We start from the raw sequence: 15140 nt of genomic DNA, 5'->3' as shown, positions 1-15140 counted from the left end.
CGCGGAGGTGGCGGCCGGGGTGGGGGGCGGCGCGGAGGTGGCGGCCGCGCGGACCGGGCCGGTTCCCGCGGCTCACGCGGGCGGCGGGGCCGTGGCTGCTCACCTGGCTTTGTGAAGCGCCGCGCTCCTCCGCCGGCGCCCTCTTGGAAATCGTGGGATGTGTTCCAGACGATCTGGGGACATCGAGCGTGTCGGCGCGGCTAGGTCGGTCCCCGGTGGCACCCCCACCCCCTTCGCCCCGCGACGGGGAGGGGACGAGCTCCCCAGGGATGCTGTGAAGCAGGGCTCGGCAGGTGGGGGAGCCCGCGCCCCGTCCCTGCCGCTGCCAGGCCCGTCAGACAGGGCCCTGATCCTCCACGAAGCGAGGAGTTCACCCGAGTGGGAAATCTGGTGTAAGTTTTGTGGTCCCGCCCTGAGGTCGTCCGGAGCCTGCCTCGTTCCTGGCCCTGGGCGAGGTGACACAGCCACCTCCCGGCTCGGGGTGCAGGGAAACCCGCTTCCGGCGTCCCTGGGCCCCGGAGGGCACAGCAAAATGCTTCAGGGATGGGCAGCGACTCTGGGATGGGGAAAGCCTTGCTGTGGCCACTGCGGGACTTGCCTTCTGCAAACACAGAGCTCCTAGGACCTCAGTAACGAAAGCCACGTTTATTGAGCTTTCGGTGCTTGGCCTACGGTGCTTAGCCCTTTATGCGCACACTATCATGTGGTTTTTACCACTTTATGAGATGGTACTGTTGTTACAGCCACTTTGCTGGCGAAGAAACAAACAAGGCTGAGCATTTTGCCCCAGGCCATGAGATGACCCGTCAGGAGTGGTGCCTGCGAGCGCCAGTCAAAACTGTTTAACTACTTCTGGCCCCTGGCCCCTCAGGAAACAGGCTTTTTTTTTTTTTCCTCCCAGATTAACAAAGCAAATATCCCATTAAAGATTGTGAAAACTCATTTTCAAAGCCAGGTCAAGAATGGTGTGCGCATTTTTGTTGTGTAAATAAGAATAGTTTGAAATACATGCTGGTGCTTCAAGGGCCACCTTGGCCCAAAATCACCTTGCGTGTTTCAGCTGTATACGTCCTGATAAACGTCCACAGGTTCTCAGCGTGGAGGCAGCGTCGGGTCATGGCCAAGGGCCCAGATTCTGGACTCAACTCCTGTTTGTGCCACTTATGAGCTGGGTGACCTTGGGCAAGTCACTTAACTTCTCTGTGCCCCATTTTCTTACTTGTAAACTGGGTATAGTAACAGTTTGTTCTTTGTAAGGGAAATTGTGAGGCTTACGGGGCTGACCGCACAGCCTGGCTCATGGTACTGCTTTGTTGAAGTTGGCTGTCACCTGCCATCAGCCCCCCATTCCTGGGTGTTGGGGAGTGTGGGGTAGCTCCAGGAGAGCCAGATGCCCCGAGGATGGGCAGACAGCGGTGTCGCAAGACGTAAGCGCAAGGATTAGCAGTGCTTTCTTTTTTCTCCTAATGTTCTAATATTTTCAAAATCCTGGTATTTGTATAGTCAGGTGTAATAGCTTCCCAAATATGAGATTTCTTCCGTCTCTGAACACACTTGTTTTGTACCTCCTTTATGGATTGTTACTTTCTTCCCTGTGTGATGGCTGTTTGTGGCCATCTTACGTTCCTGATGGATGGAGTCCTTCACAGCAGGAATGAAGACTTTTTCCTTTTTCTGTCTCCCACAACCCTTAGCACGTAAATGCAAGAATGAATGAGGGATGACAAGGGTTCTTGAGGCTTCCTTTACCTTCTGCCCCACTCCCTGCACGCTTCCTTTCTTTGGTCTTTATTCCAAGGATCTTGGGCTGGAGGGTTTTTTTTTTGGTTGACAGAACTTTTTTTTTTTTTAATTGGAGAGAGAGAATGCATGAGCAGGGAAGCGGCAGAGGGAGAGAATATCCAAGCAGACTCCCACTGAGCATGGAGCCCGATGCCGGGCTCGATCTCATGACCCATGAGATGAGGACCTGAGCCGAAATCAAGAGTTGGCCAATTCACCGACTGAGCCACCCACGTGCCCCGGTTGGCGGAACTCTTGTTCCTTAAGGTTTTCATTCCTACCTCTGGCAACCCGTCCAGACACTCAGATTCTGTTTTGCAGTTTTTCCTTGTCTGACCCAGCAATCAGAAAAATGCATTTTACCAGATATCCAGTATTCTTTATACTCATTATTTTAAACTCTCAGTATTAAAATTTACCTCCCAGATTTAAGTTTGAATCCCCAGCTATAGCCAGGGAGCCATGGGGGAGGCTGGTGAGTGGATGTGTTATTACCATATGGATAGGAGATGGAAGGATAGTTTGTATATGGAGGGTCAGACACAATTCTTTTCTACTCCTTTTACCAAAAAGGGGGAAGAATAGCCCTTTTGGCAACTGGGTGCTAAGTACAGGGGAAACATTTGGGGCCTGTTTTCATTATGAGAAGGATGTGTTCTAGGTAACCCCAGCTCCTGATACACTTGCCTCATTAGTAGATAATTTTTCCCTTTGATTAAGAATATCACATCACTCAATCAATAAAAGTTTATCGAGGACTTATTATGTGCCAGGCATTCATGGTAAGAAGCACTCTATGTTTTCAAGCCGACTCCGTAACTTCAGCTTCGGCCATTTGTTGCTATCAGCGCAAATGACAACAGCTGGATAGGAGGCTATGGGTTTCCTAGAGTACCTGAGGAGATTTATCTAATTGCATACCATTTAGCAGTTTACATCCTAACACCTGTACATAATTCGTATATGAAAAAATGCATATTTCTTATAATGACTATCAAGTTTGCATCTCTAGCAAAAATCTTCAATTATTATTTCACATATTTATCCTATTCCCAGTGAAGAGATGGTAAGCTTTTTTTGGTTATATTTATTTTCAATATTTTATTCTGATGAAAAATGAGTTCACATTCATTTTAAATATGCAGACACATATAAAAAGATCAGAATCATTTACATGCCACTAACTGTATTTACCTTTATATTTTGTGTGTTTATGTCTAGTCTTTTATTTCTGAATTTTGTGAGGATGTGTGATGGTATCTACAAAGGGTACAGTAATTTATTTTCTTTAAGTGTAATGTTGACTTAGAATTCTAAATATTTTATTTTTTATTTTTTTAAAGATTTATTTTTTTAAAGATTTTATTTACTTGAGAGAGAGAGAGAGCGTGCACGAGTAGGGGGAGGGGCAGACGGAGAAGCAGACTCCCCACTGAGCAGGGAGCCTAATGCAGGGCTTGATCCCAGGACTCTGAGATCATGACCTGAGTCACCCAGGCGCCCCAAGATTTATTTACTTTAGAGAGAGAGAGCGTGTGTGGGAGCAAGGGGTAGGGGGGATAGGCAGGGGGAGAGACTCTCAAGCAGACTCCCCACTAAGCAGGGATCGATTTTACAACCCTGAGATCATGACCTGAGCCGAAATCAAGAGCCACCCAGGCACCCCTAGAATTCTATCAGCACCAAGCTCTAACCAACTGAGGTAACCGGCCAGCTGCTCCCCTAGAATTCTAATATTTTAATTCTTACTAGTTTTTCTACATCTTTTCATTTATTTATTATCTAAGATGGTAAGCTTTTCGAGGGCACAGACTTTATCCCACTCCTTTTGTAGCACGGTGCTGGACATGGATTCGTTCATTCTTTCATTTGCCACACCTTGAGCATCTGTGGTGTTCTAGGTTCTAGACCACTGCCTACAGAGATGAATAGGATTTAGTTTGAGAGAGTTCATGATCACGTAATGGTAAGAAGTTATGACGAGTGTGGTAGAGGTGAGCACAAAGTACAGACGGCACGAAGGAAGGCAGAAATCAAGGTCACCAGGGTGAGGTAGGGTTGGGACGCAAGGCAGACAAGGTGATCAGGAATTGGAAGCCTGAATAGGAGTTTTCCAGGTGAACTAGGAGAAGGAGAATGTTTTGCTTAGGGAACTGCAAGTAGCTTGGTGTGAGGTGGGCATGGGCTTGAGGAGGAAGGACACTAGTAGTCGGTCAGTGGACGGGTGCACACCTGTGATTGTCTGGCAAAGGGCCTGGCCCTTGGGCTCCTCCTCTCTGTTCAGTTTCCTCCTTTCAAAGGTTAAGGCCCAGAAGTTTTTGAAGGAGTCGTTTAGTGGTGTTGAACTGTGTGGCCTTCATCTGTTTATTCGACAAACACCCAGTGAGTGCTCGCTGTGTACACGGCAGGGTCTCCAGCTGGCTTGCAGCTCTGCTGAGCGGGACTGTTCTTTAGCGTCATGTAAGCAAGGATGTCAGTTGAGGGGCTTTGTGGCTCGTGTAAGTGCGGAACTGAGGGACTCTAGATCCTACCAGTCTCCAAAATATCCCCTCCCTTCCCCCTTTCATTTGTGAGATTATTTAATTAACATCAGCCTCTGCTCAGCACAGTGCCTACCTTACAATAGATAATGAACATCAGATGATTGAATGAATCCCTAATTCCCAATAGGAATTTTATTTTTTATTTTTTAAAGATTTTATTTATTTATTTGACAGAGAGAGAGAGAGCGCACAAATAGGGGGAGAAGCAGGCTCCCCGCTGAGCAGGGAGCCCGCCCGATGTGGGCCTCCATGCCAGGACCCTGGGATAATGACCTGAGCTGAAGGCAGACGCTTAACCGACTGAGCCACCCAAGTGGCCCCAATAGGAATTTTATAATAGATCACATTTCTTTTTTTTTAAGATTATTTATTTTAGAGAGTGAGCGAGTGCGAGTGGGGGGAGGGCCAGAGGGAGAGAATCCTAAGCAGACTCCCTGCTTAGCACGGAGCTTGACACAGGGCTCAATCTCACGACCCTGAGATCACAACCTGAGCTGAAATCGAGAGTCAGATGCTCAGCCAGCTGAGCCACCCAGGCGCCCCCACATCTCTTTAAAAACAAAAAACATTTCCATCCAGGACTGTATGTTTATAACGTGGTCATGTTGTCTTGTACCTCTTTCAGTGACTCTCAGTATCAGCCTTCTTGACAGTTTGGGTGGGATGATTCTTTGTTGTGGGGGACTGTCCTCTACCATGTAGGGTGTAGCAGCATCCCTGATCTCAACCCACTAGATGCCAGCATGGCATCCCCCCCAGTCCCTCCGTGACAATCAAAAATCTTTCCAGGCGTTGTTAGATGCCTCCCCGGGTTGCGGACCCCTGATGTAGCCCTGCTGTTTCTAACTAAGTGCTGCAGAGTATTCCGTGCTCCCCTGGTCCTCCAGTGATGGCCACCCAAGTAGTTTCCAGCTCTCAGCCTGCACAAACCACAGCGTGACCAGTGTGTCCCCCGTCTTCTGGCGGCTTAAAGACTCTCTAGACGGCCCTGTGAGTCAGGCAGTCTTCTTCCCTGTCTCTCTTGGCACACATCTTGGCTGAGGTGCCCTTCATCTGTATTCTTCAGGCCCTTGCTCCCAACTCATTACACCGACCATATCGCGACATCAAGGTCGTCATCACCAGCGTGGGAGAATGTGTTAAGGCTGGAGAGGGCAGTTCATCTTTGAAATACCTGTACTCTACTGACTGCGTGCCTGGCTTTGAACTGAAATGGTAGCACTTGATTTCTAGGAACAGTACTAACCTGTTTGCAGCAAGGTTTGGTAAATCAGATGGACGCGTTAGGGCTGAAATTAAAGTAGGCTATTTTTGAAGAGGAGTTTTCAGGGTTGCTCTGAACAGTAGCCACATCTGTGGAAGAAGTGAATTGCTTCCCCAGGTAATTGCTTGTGTATATAAGTTTTGGGAAGGTTATTAAAAAAGCTACAAAAACTTCCTTGTAGTATTATTTATTGAGGATCATCAGAGAAAAACGAATCCTTTCACACAGGCGAATTCTACAGATTAACTTAAAATGCACTCTTCCAAGTATTAAAGTTTACTTTTAAATCCAGTTGAGTGGCATTATTCATGTAATGGATGACTCACTTCTGTTAACTAATTCATCATTTTGGGCAGCAGTTCTTCCACATTTTATTGATTTTTTTTTTTTTAAGATTTTATTTATTTATTTGACAGAGAGAGATACAGCGAGGGAGGGAACACAAGCAGGGGGAGTGGGAGAGGGAGAAGAAGGCTTCCTGCTGGGCAGGGAGCCCGATGTGGGGCTCGATCCCAGGACCCTGAGATCTTGACCTGAGCCGAAGGCAGACGCTTAACGACTGAGCCACCCTGGTGCCCCACATTTCATTAATTTGTATTGAACAGCTTTCTAGGGCATGTCATTTTCTTGTGGGTCCATTTGCAACTAATCTTGGAGATTTTGCTCAGAAAAAAACAAAACATTTTTTAAAAGTCTTCATGGTAGGGCCACCTACCATGGGTGGCTCAGTTGGTTGAGTGTCAGACTCTTGATTTCAGCTCAGGTCATGATCTCAGGGTCGTGAGATCCAGCCCCACGCTGGGCTCTTTGCTGGTCATGGAGTTTGCTTACGATTCTCTCTCTCCCTCTCCCTCTCCCTCTGCCCTTTCCCCCACCTCTCTCCCTCTCTTAAAAAAAAAAAAAAAGAAAGAAAATCTTCATGGTATATTTAAAACAAATATATAAGACTGTTCACCTTTTAGTAAAGTGTATTCAGCATAACACTTTCTTCATGATTCAGGATCATCGTCGTGAAGTTTAATTATTCTGCTGAGTGGCAGTAATAGTAAAATGCTCAGGGGCCATTGAAGTGAATTATTTGTCTTATTTTTTTTCTCACAGTTGTCACATGTGATTTTTTCTGTGTTACTGAACATATCTCCGGAAGTCTGCATTCTTTCTAAATGATGACTTCTGACCTGCTAACACTGTAGAAATCAGATAACCCAATTTCTCAGAATTGCTCATAGTGAAAGTATAAGTAGGCTGTGAATGAAGATTTAAATAATTTTCATTTTAATAAATTAGAAAAACTTCTAGTCCATAGATTTGGGGACCTTTTTTTAAATGGTTACAGAAGTCTGCGTTAATTAAGGTCATCAGATAAGTGATATAGCACAAAAACTTGGCTATTTGTGTTAATGATGCAGAGAGAGAGTCTATGAAAAATCACACTTAAGTCCCAAACTTCTTTCTAGTTATTCCTTGCAAGCCAGAGTATTTAAGGAACATACTGACTCGGTTTCTTTAGTCCAGCAAATCCTACTGAGAGTCTGAGACTAGTATTGTGGTGTGTGGTTACAGCTTGCCAGAGTAGTGTACGGGGACAAGCTTGCTCAGAAGAGTTTAGAAGAGGGGCGCCTGGCTGGCTCAGTCAGTGGAGCATGTGATTCTTGATCTTGGGGCTGTGGGTTCGAGCCCCACGTGGGGTGTAGAGATTACTTAAAAAAATAAAATCTTAAAAAAAAAGAAGAGTCTAGAAGAACCATTTCTTTTTTTTTTTTTTTTTTATTTTTTTTTTTTGTTATGTTAATCCCCATACATTACATCATTAGTTTTAGATATAGTGTTCCATGATTCATTGTTTGTGCATAACACCCAGTGCTCCATGCAGAACGTGCCCTCCTCAATACCCATCACCAGGCTAACCCATCCTCCCAACCCCCTCCCCTCTAGAACCCCCAGTTTGTTTTTCAGAGTCCATCGTCTCTCATGGTTCTAGAAGAACCATTTCTTAAGCTGCCCCACAAGGCAGTCTGGCCCCAGAGCCTGTGCTCCTAACCACTGCGCTATCCTGCCTCTTGTGAACTGAGCAGAAAACTGGGGAGGAAAAGAAAAAAGCCTTGGACAATTAACATTGCACCCCCCCCCCCCCGCCCCCCCCCCCCCGCCCCAGGCTTTTTGCTATTTGTATCCCCAGGGCTGCCAGAGAGTATATAAAGTCACAGGATATATAATATAATGCGTCTTCCTGGAACATCATTTATTTTTTATTTTACTATTTTTTTTTAAGTAAGCTCTACCCCCAGTGTGGGGCTTGAACTCACGACCCTGAGATCAAGAGTCGCATGCTGCACTGACTGAGCCGGCCAGGTGCTCCTGATTTAATTTACATTTTAGATTCCAGTGGCATGGGTAATCATCCTTGGCTCGTGACATGTGTTCAGTGTTGGCCCACAAATGGCTAAATTACTATTTTTTATGCAGTAAGTTCCGCAAACCCATCAGCAGCCCTAAAACTAGAATCATGATGGTAACTTACATCTGCCTGGTCAGGCCCTGTGCCCACATTCTTCCCCAACCAGAGATCATCACCATCCTGAATATACCTCTCACCATTCCCTTGCTCTTTTTTTTTTTTTTTTACAGTTTTGTTCCTTTGTGTATTTCTAAAAAGTATGCTTTTATTTTATTTTTTTTAAAGATTTTATTTATTTATTTGACAGAGAGAGAGAGACAGCGAGAGACGGAACACAAGCAGGGGGAGTGGGACAGGGAGAAGCAGGCTTCCCGCCGAGCAGGGAGCCTGATGGGGGACTCGATCCCAGGACCCTGGGATCATGACCTGAGCCGAAGGCAGACACTTAACCGACTGAGCCACCCAGGTGCCCCAAAAAGTATGCTTTTATTATCATTGTTTTAACTTTATTAAAAGGATATCATGCTATAGATAATCTGTTGTGATTCATCTGTACTGTTGTGCAATGCTACAAGATCCCTCACTTTGTGTAATATTCTTTCCTGTGCATATACCATACTTTATTAATTCAGTTAATGGGCATTTGGGTTTTTTCCAGGTTTTTTCTTATAGTGAACAGGACTTCCAGGAACATTCTTCTACATGTCTTCTATTGATCACATATAAGCACTTCTTTTTCTCCATTTTTTAGAGAGAGAAAGAGAGCACAAGTGGGAGGAAGGGCAGAGGGAGAGGGAGAGAGAGAATCTTAAGCAGGCTCCATCTCAGCGCAGAACCCCACCTGGGGCTTTAGCTCACTACCCTGAGGTCATGACCTTAGCCAAAATCAAGAGTCAGAGCACAACCGCCTGAGCCACCCAGGTGCCCCAGCGCTTCTTTTATACACACACACGTGCATATAGAGTATCTGGGGCGGGATGGGGGGCAGGGGGATGGATGGACACAGAGCCAGATGGTAGGGCACGTGACTTTTCAACTTCACAAAATGCTGAACTGTTTTCCCAAAGCAGTTGTATCGGTTTACACAGCCACCAGCTGAGTATGTGAACAAACATCCTTTCTAACACTTGGTATTATTAGACTTTTAAAGTTTTGACAGTCAAATGAATGTAAAGAGTATCTCTAATCTGCATATCCCTGATCACTGGTGCAGGTGGGTCTCTGTTCTTAGGCTTTCCATGTTTCCACTTCTGAGAGATGCCCCGTACTACCTGTGAAAGAACCATGTTTTGGGGCGCCTGGGTGGCTCAGTCGTTAAGCGGCTGCTTTTGGCTCAGGTCATGATCCCAGGGTCCTGGGATCAAGTCCTGCATTGGGCTCCCTGCTCAGCGGGAAGCCCGCTTCTCCCTCTGCTGCTCCCCCTGCTTGTTCTCTCTCTCTCTCTGTCTCTGCCAAATAAATAAAATCTTGAAAAAAAAATAACCATGTTTTGCACGTTATTTTTATACTAAATGGTTTGCCCTATACACAGTGCAATTTACATGGGTTTTAAGGATAGCCCCTGAGAGTCAAAAAAGTTGGGGCTGGCATCAGGTTCCCCACGAACGGTGATTTTCTTCTCTTTGCCTAATAGAGGCGTTCTGTTGAAAAGTTTGAGAGCTGGCTGGGTTAAATCAGGAGCAGGGAAGCTGACTAAGCAGGCGAGTGGGTTTTTCTGGTGTGAGCCCTTGTGGAGGGTTGAGAAGCTCACAGGAAATCTCCCTTCCGCCTCCGCCTGCCCTTCCCTCCAGGCCAAGTGCCAGGAACTTTCTAGATCTGACGCAGACTGCTCTTTCCTGATGCCTGGTTGGTGTTTGAGGAGTGTACTAGTGAGAAATCCAGCTCACCACTGGTGTAGGTGAAACAGAGGATTTAGGACTTTACAGAGTTTGAGGAGGTTAATGTGCCAGACCACAGAGGGCAGGGACACAGCTGGAGCCCGGACCCCAGCCACACCGGGATTTTCTGTCTGTGCTTTGACTGGCTGTTGATTTTCTTCTTTTAACTGCCCACTGGTTGCTTGTCTTCACCCCAGGATCACATTTGACAGTTTAAACCACACACAGAAACAAGCAGTTTTGTTTTGATAGTCCGTAGGAAGGCTCATTTAGATTTTACAACAGTTAAAAAAAAATAGTCCTTCAGAACTTCTGATACAGCCTCAGTGAGCAGGCAGTCGTGGGAATTTGAAGTTTTATGGGCAGTGGCTTCTCAGCTGCTTGCTGAGAACAGGGTTCGTCTGTTTCCTTCCGTGCCTGTGCCATACGGGGGCGGGTGGAGAGAGGGCGGTGTATCTGTCCTAAACTCTCATCATCCAGACTCTTGAAACAGTGCACTCGCTGCCCCGTGCTAATCCCGTCCTTGAGAATCTGCCCTTCCCCCATCCCTGCATCCACCTTGCCTGCCCGCCTGGAGCTCTATTCCTGGCCTCTGCAGTATGTGCACCTGGGTGCCCCTGGTTGAATTTTCACAGAGGTGTCTGGGGCTTGGGAGGGTCCTGGAGGTGAGAGGCCAGTCCTCCACACACTGACCCCAGTTAATGCCCCCTCCCCACATCCATCGAGGCTGTAGGACTCACAGTCCTCAGACAGGTATCCAAAGAGAATAGGCGATTTGCCCATGTGTTTCACACTTTCTCATTTCGACCAATCACAAATCGGAGGACAGAGCGAGACTAACATATATAGATATTATGTCCTCTCTCATTTTCATTACAACAGCGCTTATGAAAATAATTGTTGAACATACAATCAAAGGGGCTGTGCTAATCAGTGCTGACTGTTAGAGATGCAGGATAATTTGTATCATGTGATCTCCTTGCATGGTATCAGAATCTTCAATATTACATGATTTATTTTTGTTACTATCAGGGAGGCAGTATGTAGAATGGGAAAAATACAGACTTCATGATTTTTTGACCTTAGGCACGTTTCTCACCGGTGAAGCTGTGTGCACATGATCCCTATCCCATGGAGGTTTTGTGAATTTCAAATGGAGTGACATAAGCCCTTAGCATGGCCCCGGCCACACCGTTATGTTTATTAAGCCACCTCATTTTTGTTAGGATAATGAGGAAGGTTTTCTGAGTCCCTAATAGATGCCAGTAATGTACTCCCATGGGACAGTGACCGTGAGCCCACACTGCTGGGGTTGCTCTCCGGGTTCTGCCATTCGCTAGCTGTGTGATATTGGGCACATTGTGTGACATCTCTGTGCCTCAGTTTCTTTATAAATACCAGTAACAGTAGCACCAACCTCTTAGGATTGTTGGGAGGATTGAATGAATTAGGACTGTGAAATCATGAAATTGTTGGGACAGTGCCTGGTACATAGATAGGGTGCACTCAGGGTGTTAGATACTGTTTTCACTGTTAATGGTAACAGTGGTTAACAGTAATAATGGTAATTACAATAGTAGCAACAACCATAACAGTAACAGTACTAGATACTGTGTAGATATGCATATGGGGGGGCACGAAAATATCCATGAGGTAGTTTCTGCATTTATAATCTAATAAAGCAAATGCAACGGACGTATAAAACACCACAGGCAGAATCTAGAAGATGGGGAAGGAGGGGTACAACGCAAATGCCGTAGGAACTGAGAAGTCGTCGTTCTGGAACTGAGCACCTTTCTTACTTTCTTCCCACAATTATTCTCTTAGCGTAGCGGAATGGGAAGAACACAGGCTTTAGAGCCTTATCTGGATTTTGATCCAACGCTGTTACTTATTTACCTTATGAACCTTGTGAAAAGACTCTCGAATTTTGGCAGGATGATACCTACATTTTAGGGTTGAATGAAAACCCAGTAAGTTAATGTACATTCGAGGTGAGTACAGTCGCTCTCACTAGTCTCCCTTCCTTTTATGGCATAGACGGTGAGTATTAATATGTTTCCCCTGTATTCCTGACTATCTAAGAGTCATGCAGGACAGAATAGTTAAGAAGAGATCCCTGAATTTACATTTTTTACTTTTGATGGTTTGCATAAAACTAGTTCAGTAGTTTGTGGTTTGATGGTATGGTTGTATTTCATTTTCTCCCTGGCAAATAATGAGAGTTTTAATCCAGGATGGCTCTTGATCAGCTTTGTGTGCTGTTAATTTGAGAGACTCTTGTTTATTGATGTAACTATCTTGTTACTAAGGAAATTCATTGAGATGAATATAAATAGTTAAAACATTATGATTCCAGTGTTGTTTTAAGTATCACACCCATTGTTGACCTAGTGTGTTACTTTTCTGTTACTGTTAAAAAAAGCACCACAACCTTAGTGGCTTAAAACAACACAAGTTTATTATCTGACAGTTCTGTAGGACAGAAATCGGACACAGGTCTCGCGTGGCTAAAATCAAGGCATTTGGCAGGGTTGTGTTCTTTTCTGGAAGGGGCGAGAGTGGATTTCCTTGTTGTCTTCTGCTTCTGAGGCTGCCTGCCTTCCTGGGCTCCCGGGGTCCCCCTCCATCTGCAAAGACGCTGCGTGTCTCTCTGACTCTCCTGTGGTCACATCTCCTTCTGACTGCAGCTGGGAAAGGTTCTCCCTTTTAAGAACTCGTGTGATTAGCTGGGGCCTACCTGGATAAATCCAGGATAACTTCCCCATCTCAAGGTACTTAACCGTAATCCCATCTGCAAGGGCCCTTTTGCCAAAGAAATGGAAAAAACTGCGTTTTCCTGCACTTAGTACTTCTGACCACAGATGTACGTGGGTTTTTCTTACTTCCATCAGTTCTCCAATTCTCCCGATAAAATTGGGTGTCTTATGATTTAGTTATGACACTACCTGGAGGTAGCGCAGACCCCATAGGCTATGGGCTCGGTCCCCCAAGATTGCGCTCTCCCAGCTCCCTACCCCCCATTTTAGACGCCAGTCCAGAGTCCCAGGTTGACGACACCTTATACGTCTGATTGAAGGTTCCCATGACCTCCGCCTCAGGTTCAGTAATTTGCTAGAGCAGCTCACAGAACTCAGGGAAGCAGTTTATTTATTAAATTACCAGTTGATTATGAAAAGATACAACTGAGAAACAGCCTGATAGAAGAGATGCATAGGGCAAAGTATGGGGACGGGAAAGGGCAGGGAGCTTCACCCTCCCAGAACCTCAGTGTGTTCACCAAACTGGAAGGACTCTGAGTCCTTTGGTTAGGACTTTTTCTTTAAATATTTATTTATTTATTTCAGAGAGCACGGTGGGGAGGGGCAGAAGGAGAGGGAGCAAATCCTCAAGCAGACTCCCTGCTGAGCCCTGAACCCAGAGCCCAGGATCATGACCTGAGCTGAAACCAAGAGCCAGATGCTTAATGTACTGAGCCACCCAGGCGTCCCTGTGGTTAGGACTTTTATGGAAGGCTTCATTATGTAGGCACCCGTGATGAAACCATTGGTCATTAGTGATTGGCTCAGCCTCCAGCCCTTCTCCCCTCCCTGGGGTGGGGCTGAAGGTTCCAACCCTCCAAGCAGGTTGGTTCCCCTGGTAACCAGCTCCCCTCCTCCTTAGGGGCTTTCCAAATGTCACCTCATTAACATAAACTTGGGTGTTGTTGAATGGGGCTTGTTATTTATTTATTTTTAAGATTTTATTTATTTATTTGACACAGAGAAAGAGCACAAGTATGCAGAGTGAGAGGGAGAAGCAGGCTCCTCACTGAGCAGGGAGCCCGATGCGGGACTCGATCCCAGGACCCTGGAATCATGACCTGAGCCAAAGGCAGATGCTTAACTGACTGAGCCACCCAGGCTTCCTGTAATGGGGCTTGTTATGAAGAACAGAAGATGCTCCTCTCTCTCTTATCACTTTTAGGAGCTGGGCGGGGGGAGCCAAGACTAAAATATATCTTTCTTATTATATCACAGTATATGAGGTGATGTATTCACAGGTTCCAGGGGCCTAGGGCATGGGCATTTTTGAGGAGCCATTATTCTGCCTACTACATTTGGTGATAGAATCTAAACGGGGCTCCAACAAGAAAATAGAGCACAAAGACCGCCTAGATGCCGGTGAAAAGGTAAACATTCATAAAAGGTCAAGGAAACTTTTTCTCAACTCATCTAACCCACAACCTTTGGTCAGTGTTTGAAATAATGAACCAAGATTTGCTAGACTCTTCTTAAGCTGCACATGTTTGGAAGATTAGGTGGCCGCTCATCTGGATGAGCTACATCCACGGGCTGCCGGCAGGGAGGGTAATGGACAATATGTACTGTTTCCTTTCTCTTGACCCGAACAACTTGTCTTCATTGGTCAAGTCTCCGATGAAGTATCACTTCATGAGGAAAGCCTCCCACGGAATCTCAGATTAGGTTAGGTCCCATCCGTCGTACCATTTTTGACAAAGTGGATGGACCTAGAGGGAATTACGCTAAATGAAGTAAGTCAGACTCTTTCTTCAGTGTTTTTCTTCACTGCTGTGTTATGAATTCCGTGAAGGCAGGGCTGGTTATTTCTCTGTGCTCCGCAGCCTGGCCGTGTCAGGGACCTACTTGATAGTAAAAATATATTTGCTGGATTGAACTGGATACCATTAAGGAGATGGTAATAAAAAGGTCACTGTGGGTTGTTGAAGTTGCTGCCAGGTTGGACGATTTCCACCAAGCAGGCGAGGAGAATTCGCACACATTCTGCTCTCTAGGTAGAAGTCTGGGAGGGGTCCCCTCCTCAGAAAAGTCACAGATATAAACTTGATTTGAGCATCCCTAAGACAGATCAGCTCCCTCAGAAGAGGCTGCATTGTTCCAGGCTGTAGGTGTGGTTACCTTCACATACTTCAGGTGGCTGTTCTCTCTCTCTCCACATACTTCTTTCTGTCTTTGTGCGAGGGTGTGTGTGTGTGTGTGTGTGTGTGTGTGTGTGTGTTAAGGATCAGTAGCCAGCCAAGGCGGTGGATGCTGGCCCCTTCAACTAGCGTTCACTCGATTTTCTGCCAAACTCTAATTTTCCAGAAGATTTGATATTGGTAGCTTTCTCTTATTGCTATGGGATGACATTGTGATGATTAAAGTGGACACATTACGGAAGGTTGTGTACTTCAGTAGTGTGGACAGTATTGATTAAATTGATTGGAGTGGGTTAGGTTATTATTTGCCCACAAAATTCCAAGTAAAATATAAAAT

At 45.8% G+C, this 15140-nt stretch overlaps 1 protein-coding gene across 1 annotated transcript in view; it reads left to right on the top strand.

Moving 5' to 3' along the window:
• SLC35F2 (solute carrier family 35 member F2) overlaps positions 1–15140 on the top strand; it is a 48110-nt gene that overhangs the window by 263 nt on the left and 32707 nt on the right. The window lies entirely within an intron of this gene.

The sequence above is a fragment of the Phoca vitulina genome, unplaced genomic scaffold, assembly GCF_004348235.1.
Source record: "Phoca vitulina isolate PV1807 unplaced genomic scaffold, GSC_HSeal_1.0 scaffold38, whole genome shotgun sequence".
NCBI classification, from domain to species: Eukaryota; Metazoa; Chordata; class Mammalia; order Carnivora; family Phocidae; genus Phoca; species Phoca vitulina.
The sequence above is the reverse complement of the archived record's forward strand: the minus strand, read 5'-3'. Positions and strand labels throughout refer to the sequence as shown.